The sequence below is a fragment of the Schistocerca piceifrons genome, chromosome 8 (assembly GCF_021461385.2).
Source record: "Schistocerca piceifrons isolate TAMUIC-IGC-003096 chromosome 8, iqSchPice1.1, whole genome shotgun sequence".
Classification (NCBI taxonomy): domain Eukaryota; kingdom Metazoa; phylum Arthropoda; class Insecta; order Orthoptera; family Acrididae; genus Schistocerca; species Schistocerca piceifrons.
Genome location: NC_060145.1, coordinates 322865616 through 322881004, shown reverse-complemented (window position 1 = coordinate 322881004; position 15389 = coordinate 322865616). Strand labels below are relative to the sequence as shown.

Here is a 15389-nt window from a genome sequence, read left to right as displayed (position 1 = left end):
CTGTCGCTGATTTTAATCATGCTTGGCGACCATTACAGAGATCACGTGTCAGGCCAAAATCTTAGTAGGAAAACAATCTGACACTTTAGACAACGGTCAGGGCAGGAGACGTGATAGAGGAGGTCACGGCGGTGCATACACTCACTACATTTTCACAGGATGAGTGAGATGTTTTTGGTGTAGATACAGAGCAAGCCTCCCAACATACAGAAAGAGATGAAAATAGGAACACAGAATGGAAGGGACGAACTGAAAGCAGTTACATTTGAAGAACTGAAAATTATTATGAACAATAAAGACAATGACATGTCAGATACGTGTGGAACCATATGGCAAGGACGCGGAGATTTTAGCAGTGATTTAATGGTAATGAAGTATAGCAGAGGAATATGATAAGGGCAGAAATAGTGGTGGAAATCATGCAGGGAACAGAATGGTGGATAAAGTTGTGATTACTTATCACTTCAATGATAGATTAATGATTACAGCCGGCCAGGGTGGCCGAGCGGCTCTAGGCGCCACAATCTGGAACCGCGAGACCGCTAAGGTCGCAGGTTCGAATCCTGCCTCGGGGATGGATGTGTGTGACGTCCTTAGGTTAGTCAGTTTTAAGTAGTTCTAAGTTCTAGGGGACTAATAACCTCAGCGGTGAAGTCCCATAGTGCTCAGAGCCATTTGAGCCAATGATTAAAGACATCCAGCTAAGCCCACCAAATTAGTAATTATCATACATCTTTCTTTTATAATTCCTTTATGTGATAGAGATGAGATTGAAGAAATGCATGAAAATGTTGGTTTATGAAGGTAACAAGTGAGAAGGATACTACACGGACCAATCATATTAATGTGTCCGCCGCGTTGTCCGAAGTCAAGGTGCAACAACCACTCCCAGACGGCAGATGGCATCACTAGTAGCGAAGAGTATATAAAGCTTGTCGTTGGTTGGTGGGAAATAATGCAGTCGTCGTCGCAATACCGAAAGGGAGAGATTTATCTACCGTCCAACAGCGCATCATCATTCGTTTCCGGGACAAGGGCAGCAGCATTTCCGAAACGGCTAAGTGTGTGAACAGTTAGCGAGCCGCAGTGGTTAAAGTAATCCACGCATGGCAAAATGGCGGTATTCAAAACCGATGCGCCTGAGTCCGGAACCACGCGGCTGCTACGGTCGCAGGTTCGAATCCTGCCTCGGGCAAGGATGTGTGATGTCCTTAGGTTAGTTACGTTTAAGTAGTTCTAAGTTTAGGGGACTGATGACCTCAGATGATAAGTCCCATAGTGCTTAGAGCCATTTGAATTTGAATCAAAACCGACGCCGACGCAGCCTCGATGTACAAGAGGCCATAGATGCCAGGAGTGAACGACGGCTGTGGAGACGTGTACGGACGAAGAGACGTGAAACTGTTGAGCAACTGACCGCCCAGATAAACCAAGGTAATACCAACAGTGTCTTTTCATGACCACTGAACGAACGTTGGTGCGTATGGGGCTCCGCAGCAGGTGCCTGGTCGTGCACTCATGCTCATTGCTCTTCATCACCGACGAAGGCTGGAATTTGCACGCCAATACCGCAACTGAATCTCCACTGAGTGGCGACAAGTTGTCTGATCGGATGGATCACGCATTTGGTGTGTACGGCGTTGCAACAATCGTCCAAAGCGTCCACGCTGGAGGAGGGAGCATTATGATCTGGGGAATGTTTTCGTGGCATTCCCTGGGCTGTCTCGTCATTCTGGAAGGCAGTATGGATCAACACTAGTCTGCACCTGTCCTTGGGGACCGGTCCACCACTACATACAGTTTGTTTTTCCTCGGCACAATGGCATCCACCAGCAGGACAATGCAACGTGTCACATAGCTCAGAGTGTACGTGTGTGACTGTAAGAGCACCAGGATGAGTTAACCGTACTCCCATGGCCAAGAAATTCCCCGGATTTAAAGGCAATCGGGAATGTGTGGGACTACCTCGATCAGGCTGTTCTCGCCATGGATCTTGAACAGAGAAACCTGGCGCTGCTGTCCACGGCGCTGGGGTCGGCATGGCTCCTTATTCGTGTCGATACCTTCCAGAACATCACTGACTCTCTTCCTGCACGTCCGCGCTGTAAAATGTGGTTATCCAGGCTTTTGACAGGTGTTCACATTGTGTCTGGACCATTTACAATCATAACGGGAGATTTCAACGCCATAGTGGCGAGTGATCTTGTAAAGACAGGAAGAAGATTTGGATTAGAAATGACCAATAACGAGGAAGAGTGTCTACTTGAGCTTTGTGCGGAACATGAGATGCTGATGAACACAATCTTCGAAGCGCAGAAAAGGAGGAACGAACAGAAATGAAATGAAACGATCGTATGGCAGCATTGGTGCAGATCTTTCTACACTACTGGCCATTACAGTTGCTACACCACAAAGCTGACGTGATACAGACGCGAAATTTAACTGACAGGAAGAACGTGCTGTGATATGCAAATGATTAACTTTTCAGAGCATTCACACAAGGTTGGCGCCAGTGGCGACACCTACAACCTCCTGACATGAGGAAAGTTTCCAACCGATTTCTCATACACAAACAGCAGTTGACCCGCGTTGCCTGGTGAAACGTTGTTCTCATGCCTTGTGTAAGGAGGAGAAATGCGTGCCATCACGTTTCCGACTTTGATAAAGGTCGGATTGTAGCCTATCGCGATTGCGGTTTATCGTATCGTGACATTGCTGCTCGCGTTGGTCGTGACCCAATGACTGTTAGCAGAATATGGAATCGGTGGGTTCAGAAGGGTAATACGGAACGCCGTGCTGGATGCCAACGGCCTCGTATCACCAGCAGTCGAGATGACAGGCATTTTATCCGCATGACTGTAGCAGCTCGTGCAGCCACGTCTCAATCCCTGAACCAACAGATGGGGACGACTGCAAGACAACAACCATCTGCACGAACAGTTCGACGACGTTTTCAGCAGCATGCACTATCAGCTCGGAGACCGTGGCTGCGATTACCCTTGACGCTGCATCACAGACAGGAGCGCCTGCGATGGTGTACTCAACGACGAACCTGGGTGCTCGAATGGCAAAACGTCATTTTCTCGGATGAATCCAGGTTCTGTTTAGAGCATCATGATGGTCGTATCCGTGTTTGGCGACATCGCGGTGAACGCATATTGCAAGCGTGTATTCGTCATCGCCATACTAACGTATCATCCGGCGTGATGGTATGGGGTGCCATTGGTTACACGTCTCGGTCACCTCTTGTTCGCATTGACGGCACTTTGAACAGTGGACGTTACATTTCAGATGGGTTACGATCCGTGGCTCTACCCTTCGTTCGATCCCTGCGAAATCCTACGTTTCAGCAGGATAATGCACGACCGCATGTTGCAGGTCCTGTACGGGCCTTTCTGGATTCAGAAAATGTTCGACTGCTGCCCTGACCAGCGCATTCTCCACACCTCTCACCAACTGAAAACGTCTGGTCAATAGTGGCCGAGTAACTCGCTCCTCACAATACGCCAGTCACTAGTCTTGATGAACTGTGGTATCGTGTTGAAGCTGCATGGGCAGCTATACCTGTACACGCCATCCAAGCTCTGTTTGACTCAATACCCTGGCGTATCAAGGCCGCTATTATGGCCATAGTTGGTTGTTCTGGGTACTGATTTCTCAGGATCTATGCACCCAAATTGCGTGAAAATGTAATCACATGTCAGTTCTAGTATAATATATTTGTCCAATGAATACCCCCGTTAATCATCTGCATTTCTTGTTGGTGTAGAAATTTTAATGACCATAAGTGTATTTGACTGTCTGTCTGGTGGTATTCCTTAGCCGACTGGTCGACAAGGAATATCAGTCTGTCGACCAACAAGCGTATAGACATACGACCTGTTGGTCGGTCAGTCGATAAATTGGAATGACAGTCAAAGATGGTCGTACTTCGTACCTTGTCCAACTGCATCCGGTGAGGAGAGGCACGCCGGTGGCCTGCAGCCGCGCTTGCTCCTGTACAGAGAGACCAGACGGCCACCGCAACGCCCACCAGCTGCGTCCCGCACAGCATGTGAGCGGCTCCCGCGCCGCGTGGCCACCGCAAATCGGATCAGCGGCATCGCCGGCGGAGGCGTCGGAGCGGCAGGATCCGCCGCGTGGCGCCTCAGTGCTGGGTAGGCGGCGCGGAATTAGCCGCGCGCGATCACCGGGGCTGAAAACACGGCGCTCGCCACACCGCCTGCACACCGTCTGTACTGCTGGCCAGGTATTCTGTGGCGCTGGCGTCGTCATTATCTGCTCGAGCGGCCGCCATCTGCCCGGTTCCCTCTGACAAGCTTTTGAGTGCGAGGTCGCAAGTTCAGTTTCTAGAAAAGCTCATTTGAAAGCATTGTGTTAACAGAATGAGATTTTTACTCTGCAGCGGAGTGTGCGCTGATATGAAACTTCCTGGCAGATTAAAACTGTGTGCTGGACCGAGTTCGAGTCTCCGCTGCAGAGTGAAAATCTCATTCTGGAAACATTCCCCAGACTGTGGCTAAGCCATGTCTCCGCAACATCCTTTCTTTCAGGAGTGCTAGTTCTGCAGGATCGCAGGAAGGTAGGAGACGAGGTACCGGCAGAAGTAAAGCTGTGAGGACGGGGCGTGAGTCGTGCTTCAGTAGCTCAGTTAGTTCGGCGCAAGCGGCCGTGCGAAGCGGAGGTCCGATACTTCCGCCTGTGCGACGTGTGCTAGTGTTTGTTTACTTGCGGACTTAGTCCACGCGCGGGCTAGTAACAACGATCATGGCGAACAAGTACAGGAAAACTACATTACGTTCAATTTCTGCAAAGACTACGAACGACCAAAGGCTTTAGCAGTGGAACGATTCATTCGAGAGGACGTCAAGATACCGCTAAACGATATTATCGGAATTCACCTGTCCATCATTAGCCCCACGGTGTATGTTAAGATGGTAAATGACGCGGCGTGTGAGAGAATTCTACAGGCGACAAAAGCAGGTCTCCGATTTTGCCATAGTGACGGAAATGTCGGCACGGTAACTGTAGAACATGCTGGTCTGGGTGTACGGACAATACGTGTTTTAGAGCTGCCATTTGAGCTCCCGGCTGACGAAGTTATCGAGGCTTTTAAGCCATACGGCACGGTACATGGTCACACAGCAGAACGCTGGACACAATTCGCCACGTACCCCGTTCTTAACGGAGTGCGACAAATCACTATTGATCTTCAGAAGCATGTACCGTCCTATCTGACAATTGGTGGTTGTCGGGCGGTGGTGATTTACAATGGTCAACCACGTACATGTTCTGGCTGTGGCCAGGAGGGACACCTCAGGTCGAACTGTATGCAACGGCGGATTACGCAACTGCCTTCAGATGTGCGGGAGCCGTCGCCGGCGATGACAGTACTACCGATCACCTATGCCAAAGCCCTCACTGCGTCCGCTGATGACCGAAAGGACACAGCCCCGGTGGAAGATCAAGATGGCACTCTCCGAAACCTTGTAGCAGAAGTCGGGATGACAGAGGATGCTGCTCCATCGAGTATACAAAAATGGTTCAAATGGCTCTGAGCACTATGGGACTTAACATCTTAGGTCATCAGTCCCCTAGAACTTAGAACTACTTAAACCTAACTAACCTAAGGACATCACACACATCCATGCCCGAGGCAGGATTCGAACCTGCGACCGTAGCAGTCCCGCGGTTCCGGACTGAAGCGCCCAGAAACGCACGGCCACCGCGCCATCGAGTATACAATCTACGGCGACAACATCAGATGAGACCGAACTCCCACCAAGCACGCCAATAGTACACGAAGCAGTTCCAGCCACTACGGGTGCTGTTCTGTCTGGAACGCACTCTGTGACGACAACATCAGTTTCGACCGAACTCCTGCCAAATACAACGATGGGACTCGAAACACTTCCAGTTCCTACGGATGCTTTTCTGTCGGGCAGCCGTGATTCCCTACAATCTGAGGACACGGAAGGAAGATCACGCAAACAACGTTCCCCGAAAAGGAGGAAACGGCGTCGTCGCACGACATCTCCTCGGGATGCCTCCCCTTGCCCCGACGACGATGTGCCTGTGGACCAAGACGACACAACAGCCTGCACGAAACAGGATGAGGCAATGGAAACTGTTCGATCAGATCCGCAGCGGCCTGTCACATTGACGGTACCGGGACGTGGTGATGCTGAAGAGGAATCACAACCAGTTGGCTCTCCAGACGCAGATGCTGTGGCTATGGACACGAATGTATCACTGCCTGCAAAGATGTGGTATGAGGATATATAAATGACGTGCGTTCACCGGCCAAAACACACCTACTGAAGGAAACGATTTGGGCATCTGATGTGGATATTGCTTTGCTGCAGGAAGTCCACATAGCTGCACTCCCATACATCGCAGGCTATTCGTCACATGGAGATCACAATGGGAGTGGGGTGGCAGTTGACGTGCGAGATGGCTTCCGAGTGGAAAACGTGTGTTATCTTCCGTCGGCCAGGGAATGGCTTTCACGACGTTTGGGACACGCGTCATCAATCTTTATGCACCGTCGGGAAACAATCGGCGGCGGGAAAGGGTGCGATTTTATGCAGAAGACATTGCCCCACTATTCCATGGACGTTATGAATGTGTAATAATTGGTGGAGATTTCAACTGTGTTCTCAGCCAGAAAGACCAACAAACATCACCCAGGAGTTGCGAATCGTTGTCAACGACCTTGTTCTTAGTGACACGTGGGAATTGCGACATGGAGCTGCACCGGGATACACCTATGTGACAAGTCATTCGGCGAGCAGGTTAGATCACATTTATATCCCACGTGCTCATGCAAATGATGTCCAGGACGCGAAACGCTGGCCATTGGCATTTTCCGATCACAGCGCTTACATCTGTACGGTGCTTCTTCCCCGTAGAGAGGTGTGCAACAGTAAGGCACCGTGGAAATTAAAGATTCAACATCTACATGATCCTGAATGCCGTCAACGGATCCTTGAGACATGGACGATGTGCGAGCGAAGGGTTGGAAGGTATGCGACGAAGCTTGATTGGTGGCTGACTTGTGCTAAACCGGCTCTTCGCCATACGTTCGTCTCATATAGCAGGGAGATGGCAGAATGGCGCCGCCGTACGACCGACTTTTATTTTGCAGCGCTGCGCGACCTGGATGATGGTCCGCCGGGACAGGACATCTGGATCGAACGCAAAAGGATAAAAGCTAAACTAGTGGCTTTATCTCGGAAACATCTTCAGGGAACCATGGTGCGCGCCAGATGTCACGATAGGATAATGCACGAGATTCCTTCCATGCACCACGTCGTGAATGAACGAAAGCACCGACGACGCGTTTTGGTACGGGAATTAATTACCCGCGAAGACCGAAGAGTGACGCGTCAAGCGGACATTGTCTCTGCATTCGTCGACCACTACCAACACATCTATCGGGAAGAAGCAGCCCCTGTCGATGACCTCGAACGTATAGCCACGTACGTCTCCCGTACACTGACGGTGGAAGCCGCGGGAACCTTATTGGAAGCCATTAGCTGTGAGGAAGTACATGATGCGATCTCAAAGGGTGCGTTGAATCGGTCCCCAGGCATTGATGGACTTCCTGCTGAATTTTATCGAGAATTTCGCAACGAAATGGCACCGCGATGGACGGAAATGTACAACGAGATGTTAAATTCCGATGCGCCTATTCCACCGGCTTTTATGGAAGGCCTCTTGGTGCCAGTACATGAACCGAAAGCAGGAATTACGGTCACACATTATCGCCCCATCACCCTGCTTAATGCCGACTACAAGATCTTTGCACGGTTGCTAGCGTCCCGATGTCGTACGTTAATTCGTAGAGTTCTCTCTCCAGAACAGACGACACCGGGTGGATCGGCGAAAGTGCAAACAGCTACTGGCGAATGCTGATGTGATAGCGCTGACGGAGGAGTGCCGGCTTAAAGCGGCGATGGTGGTGGTTGATTTTGACAGTGCTTCTGATAAGGTGCGCCACAATTATCTGTACGCTGTACTGGAACAAATGGGATTTCCAGACCGTTATACTGGTCTCATTAGAAGGATTTATGGGGGCGCACAATCCTTGGTACAGGTTAATGGGCGTATAGCAGCGCCCATTCAAATTCGACGATCCATTCGCCAGGGTTGCCCTCATTCGATGCTGCTGTTCGCGATAGTGTTGGAACCACTAATTGGGAGGCTAACAAATTCTCTTTTTGGGATGGAACTGCGGGGCTACACCTTCAAATGTCGTGCCTATGCGGACGGCCTCCTGCTGCTCGTTCGTTCTGAGGAAGAGGTGAAGACGGTCCTTGAACAGTTGTTGGACCACAGTGTGACGGCGGGTAGTGCAGTGAACATGAACAAATCGGCTGCAATGCCGACTGGAAAGAGCCTTACGCCGGAAGAAATCAGTCCGTTTCCTTATGTGCAACGATTCCGCTATCTCGGCATAGACTTTACCTCATCTGTAAAACATACTGCGGCAGTTAACTACCGACGTATTTTACAGACAACACGGGTACCATGGTCCGACAACATCTCCTACGGCGCCTTGATCCTTTGCAACGAGTCGAATATCTGAACACTTATGTGGTTTCTCGAATGGTGCATATTTCGCAGATCCTGCCCCTACCACTCACGCAACGCTCACGCTCCCTACGGACAAGGGGGGACTCGGACTTAAGAATGTTCTCTGCCGAGCGACGGCGCTCCTTCTAGCCACGATGTACAAGCAATGGCGTAGTGGGCGTGATTCCCTTACATCCCGCCTACTGGATCTCCTAGGTCCAGCGTCCCTCACACCTCTGGTGGCGGTGGGCAACATTACGCCACATTTTGCCCATGTATCAACATTTATCGTGGAACTTAGTTATATCAGAGACGAGCTTCCGCGCATGAGACCGCCATGCTCGAAGGATTTTTATGTTTGGGTGCTACGACGGATAAATCGTAATGTCATTGAACTCAAACACCCCAAGTTGCATTGGCCGAAGATTTGGAGACATGTGCACCAAAAATTCCTTCCTACCTTCGTTCGGGCACTGTGGTCCTCTGTCGCCTGTGGCAAGTTCAACACCAACCAATGGCTCCATGCAATTGGACTAGTGGACACTCCACTATGCCCGAAATGTCACCAAGTGGATGATGACCATCACCGCTTAACTTGTATTGCAGTGGAGGACGTATGGCTCCTTGGAAGACAGATGGTGGCTTGCTTCTCCGTGTGACCCCGCAACATATTACACCTGCTTCCTTCTTACATCCGGAGAGTGACTACTTTCCGGCGACTAAATCACAGTCGATCATCTGGGTCAAAGGTTGGACGATCGCGTACCTCTATGGGGATGCTGCCAAGTCGCGACTTGACTTTTGGTATTTCTTGCAGCAAGCCCACAATGAGGTTCGTAGATGGTCACACTATCGGAAAAGCTTTGCCAACTATCTTCAGGCAGTCTTCCTCGACCCCCCCCCCCCCCCACGCAGTTGGGATGTGCCGGGTGCAGTCGGTGTGCACATTTGACAGCTGATAATGAACCTCAGGCTTCTCTCACCGCTCAATATGTAATGCACATACTATACCATGAAATGATCTACATGTTCCTTTTAAACAGAGTGATCTTTATGGAAAAAAAAGTTGGTAGAGCACTTGCCCGCGAAAGGCATAGGTCCCGAGTTCGAGTCTCGGTCCGGCACACAGTTTTAATCTGCCAGGAAGTTTCATATCAGCGCACACTCCGCTGCAGAGTGAAAATCTCATTCTGGAAATATTCCCCAGGCTGTGACTAAGCCATGTCTGCGCAATAGCCGGCCAGAGTGGCCGAGCGGTTCTAGGCGCTTCAGTGTGGAACCGAGCGACCGCTACGGTCGCAGGTTCGAATCCTGCCTCGGGCATGGATGTGTGTGATGTCCTTAGGTTAGTTAGGTTTAATTAGTTCTAAGTTCTAGGGGACTGATGACCTCCGCTGTTAAGTCCCATAGTGCTCAGAGCCATTTTTTTCTCCGCAATATCCTTTCTTTCAGGAGTGCTAGTTCTGCAGGTTCGCAGGAGAGCTTCTGTAAAATTTGGAAGGTACGAGACGAGGTACTGGCAGGAGTAAAGCTGTGAGGACGGGGCGTTAGTCGTGCTTGGATAGCTCAGTTGGTAGAGCACTTGCCCGCGTAAGGCAAAGGTCCCGAGTTCGAGTCTCGGTCCGGCACACAGTTTTAATCTTCAGGAAGTTTCATTGTGTTAACAGTTATGACAGAAAAAATATTAGCTGCTAATGACTCACCATATATATCAGGAGCGCGCCAAAATGTACAAGGGTCACTCCAAAAGAAATGCACAGTATTTTTTTAAAAAAAAATGCATCTTTTATTATACTCATTTGAAAGTTTTACAATGTGTAGATACATCCTTTAGGAACAATATTTTCATTTCTCCACATAATTTCCAACCCTCTCAACTGCCTTACGCCATCTTGGAAACAGTGCCTGTTTACCCGCACAGTAAAATCCTGTACCAACCTGTTGGAGTCACTGTTTGGCATCGTACACAAGGGAGTCGTCATCTCCATGAAGAGAGTCTTTCAGTTTCCCAAAGAGATGATAGTCACATGGAGCCAGGTCAGGACTGTAAGGCGGGTATTTCAGTGTTGTCCATCCGAGTTTTCTGATCGCTTCCATGGTTTTTTGACTGACGTGTGGCCGTGCATTGCTCTGCAACAGCAAAACATCCTGCTTTTGCCGATGTGGTCGAATACGTCTCAGTCGAGCTTGAAGTTTCTTCAGTGTCGTCACATATGCACCAGAATTCATGGTGATTCCACTTGGCACGATGTCCACAAGCAAGAGTCCGTCGGAATCGAAAACCACCGTAGTCATAACTTTTCCAGCAGGAGGTGTGGTTTTGAATTTTTTTTTCTTGGGTGAATTTGCATGATACCACTCCATTGATTGCCTCTTCGTCTCTGGTGAAAAACGATGGAGCCATGTTCCATCACCTGTCACAATTCTTCCAAGAAATTCATCTCCACCATTCTCGTACTGTTCCAAAAGTTCGCTGCATACCGGTTTTCTTCTTTGTTTGTGAGCCACTGTCAACATCCTGGGAACCGACCTGGCACAAACCTTTTTTAACGCCAACACTTTCAGTATTCTGCAAACACTTCCTTCCCCTATCCCAACGTAGCGTGACAATTCGTTCACTGTGATGCGTCTGTCAGCAGTCACCAATTCGTCAACTCTCTACACATTGTCTGGAGTGTGTGCAATACGAGGCCTGCCGCTGCGAGGACAATCCTCAATATTGCCGTGTCCACTTTCATCACGTAACATGATTGCCCACCGACTAACTGTACTGCGATCGGCAGCAGCATCTCCATACACCTTTTTCAACCTCTTGTGAATATTTCCCACTGTCTCGTTTTGACAGCACAGGAATTCTATGACAGTACGTTGCTTCTGACGAACGTCAAGTGTAGCAGCCATCTTGAAGACGTGCTGTGACGGCGCCACTCACGGGAACAGGTTGAACTAAGTTTGAAAACAAGCGGGAAGGATGTATCTACACACTGTAAAACTTCTACATATGCGGAATGAAAACTGTATTTTTACAAAAATAGTGTGCATTTCTGTTGGAGTGACCCTCGTACATCGTCGCCATTCAAGAAATGTTCAAAACGGACCACTAACTTGCACCATGAACACTGAATGAAAAATAGGCCACCACAATAATCACAAAGGTTCGCACCATCAAGATCGAAGGCCAACGCCTTGGGAGTTACAATCCGTGCAGAGCTTCCAGCTAGGTATCCGATCTTAAGGAATCCATACAGAATCATATTGGTGTAACAGGATGATCAGATTCGATGGAATGCGCTGTCTTGCAGCCGAATGCGAAATACTCTGTCACGAAGCTTATCGTGAAACTGGCTATCCTTTAAGGCGTAGCTGCAGATAGTCTGATGATATGTATTATACGTGCCGAGAAAACAAACATCAGGAGACTGAATTTGTCCAGTGGTTCAAGGTGCTACGAAGTGCAATGTCACACACTTTTCAGGACGGATAGTTTGCTCTAAAGGAGTACGATTTTTATACGCAGACCAGGAATCAAGCAAAAGCATGTTATATAGACCAGCTATCGACCAAAAGCAGTGTTCATAGCATTTCTGTAGTTCCCTTACGCCCATTTGCCCACTCCTGCTTGGTGTGATGTAACTATTCCCTACAGCCCTTGAAAGATTAGGCACACGAGAAAGAATCGTAAGCAAAGTTGCTACAACTTATCACAGCACAATAAGTGACACTCCAGTGAACTTAAGATCCACTTTAACAGTCGCCATAATCGTATACGAATGCGATAGGTCGTTGATATTAGTTGATTTTGATGCAATTCTCTTGGTATCCTTCATTTCCTGGGTTCCTTTCATATGCATTTTCTCTTCAAATCCCGATTGCTCAGTGCTGAAAACAAATTCCTTACTGAACAATGGGATAAGTTTGTTTATCTCACCTACAAATTTTCGGACCGTTCCCACAGTTTGCTATGCATCGCCAATTTGATGCTTTGTTTGAAATTTCATTACCTTACGTCTTCCAGTTCTGTAACACTGTTTGAAGTTATGCAGCCGTCCACTGCTTCCCTTGAAATCACTGCAAACCGTCCTTTAAATGTGTGAACAGCAGAACAGCAGGTTTTTGTAGCAAGTGCGCCTTGTGGTTTCCTGAATATCCGTAGTTTTCCTTATGCACTACACGGTCATATTGCTGCGGACTTATTCGAAATTAGTTCATCATAATTTTCTGTTTTACTCAGCTACGGATGGTCTTCCATGTTGGTAATTATTTATACTAACCGCTCCTTGGACAACGATTGTCCTTCACCACGTTTCACCGGAGACGGGATTTGTGGTTGCCTGTCCGACAAGGATGATGAACTACTTGGGTCGACACCACCACTTTCACTTGTTAAGAACGTATTTTCGTCATTGTACTCCTCATGAACACTGTCCGCACAATCGAAGTATACGACGCCACACATTCCACTCACTCATCTTGCAGAGATGCCAATATTTCATCTGTAATTTCTCTCTCACTCTTCGAAATTCCTTGGGTTCCTTTCTGACGAAGTGTCAACTTCGGCAACTGTTGCAAATACAGGGCGATTCCATAAGAGGCTGCAAAAATTTGACGGGACATAGAGGATGCTCCACTGAACAATTTGAAGTAGGGACCCTCGGATCTGAGAAGCCAGCTGAAGCAGATAACAGGGGAAAAAAACACATTTGTGTGTACTTTTTTATTTAAATTAGTTACAGTTAACTGCAAATACTATCACTGGCACAATGAATACACCATTTGTACTGTATCTTACAAAATGTGCTGAAACCGACGGCCATCATTCTCAGTCCAAGCATGACTTCGCAGAACAAGATACTGAAGCACCCTGACAAATGTTCCTTGTGTGTTTCGAATCGCATCACAGGCAGCTAGAATTCTGGCAACTAATTCCATCTCCGTATCCACTAGGGTCTCGTACAAAAGTGACTTTAGATATTCACATAGGATATAATCAAGGAGATTCAGGTCATGTGACCTCGCAGGCCATGGAATAGGACCTCCCCTTCCACTTCAGTGACCAGGAAATACAGCACTGAGATGGCTGGGGACACCCACACTGAAGGGAGGCGTGGCATCGTCATGTTGTATCCACAACCTCTCACCAACAGCCAGGGTACTTTCTCCAACAACTCAGGTAGAACTGTTTGAACGAACTTGAAGTACGAGTGGACATTCAGACGGCCAGGCAGAAGATATGAGCCAATGAGATTATCGCCTACAATACCGGCCCAGATATTCCAGCAAAACGTACTTGATGGAGTGACTCTACTACAGCGTGAGGGTTTGCTGGAGACACATGGCTGTTCCTGCTGTTCGGAATACCATCACTATCAAATGAGGCCTCATCAGTAAACAGCAAGATTTGGAGGAAATCTGGTCGATAAGTCCATTGTTGGAGCAGCCACTGATACAATGAGAGCCTTGGTGCAAAGTCGCTGACAAGCAATGTATGGACTCGTTATGGATGATGCGGGGGTAATTGTTGCTCGTGGAGTACTCGCCACACGCTAGTATGTGTAGCGCCAATTTCACGAGTAATATGACTAGCACTTCTAGTGGGGTCTGCTGCAACAAGTTCCAGCCCCCCCCCCCCCACCCCTTTCAAAATAGGGTGTGCGAGTGATTCTCGTGTTGCCAAGTTCCTCGTTTCTTCTTTCGAATGAACCAGCCTCTCTCAATCGTCAGTCGAGAGAAATAAACACTCGTCGGGACGGATGACGTCTGCTAGAAAATCGTTCTCGGTTGCCTTTCAACAACGAGAGCATTGCAACGTACTTCCCTATACACAAGATGCATGCCAGTGAGTTCTGCGAAACTGTACCAGTTCTGCTCCATCGTACTGTTGTATACGCCTCTGAATGGCACTGAGTAGTGTATGGGTTTGTCGTTGATTCACAGCGCGTTCTGTCACGAGACAAAGTATATACGATATAACAGAGCCACCTTGCGGACAAGTAAGGTAAACAAAACCTGCATCATGACTTCCTAGCAATCAGGTCGTACTCCTTGTTTCCTTGCAGGAAATACAGAATGTATCTATAAATAAACAGCATAGTACGTGTAAACATATACGCATGTTAGTTGCGAATAAGCTGGAAAATAGTAATGCTGGATTAAGCAGTAGACTTGTTTACTTCCATTTCTCCCTAACCTTGCTTCTCCGACGCCAGGTTCCCTACCTCAAAGTGTTCATTGGAGCATTCTCTACGTCCTGTTACATTTTTGCACGCTCTTACGGAAACACCCTGTAAAATACAATGCTCTGCGTTGTATCAACACCAGCTAGCGCTGTAGCGCTGTTGTGAGTCACTCGTCCACTAAGCAGTTCAACTGCAGTCCGTAGCCTCATGCTTTGCTCAGGATTGGATACCTCCAGTCCCGCCCCCTGTTGCCATTTGCAGCCAATATTGTGGTTCCATGGTAGACAATGTGAGCTATCAAATGTCATATACATCATTATCATTTGGCGACCTCGCACTGAAGGGGCTCCTTGGGAGTAGAAACGTCACAACCTTCTCTTGCCTTCTAGTTTCTCGCATTAAAATAGCTCACTCCACTCAATTATTTTGGCATCTTCTTTTCATTAAGTCTCCATGAAACCCTTAGTCTTTCAACAAACGAAGGAGTCCAAGAGGTTGAAAAAAAATAACTTTCACATTATTCCCATTATCTAGAGCGATCATCGGATGGATAGACAATTTATGATGAAAAGTATCTGGACATATGTATGTAATGTGGAACTGACCACTAGATGTCACCAGAGGCGGACCCGCCAG

At 48.3% G+C, this 15389-nt stretch overlaps 1 non-coding gene across 1 annotated transcript; it reads left to right on the top strand.

The window, feature by feature from the left end:
* Nucleotides 1–10131: 10131 nt before the first annotated feature.
* On the top strand, nt 10132–10206 carry Trnat-cgu. Its single transcript has one exon. It is a non-coding gene; the product is annotated as a tRNA-Thr (tRNA).
* Nucleotides 10207–15389: the final 5183 nt, after the last annotated feature.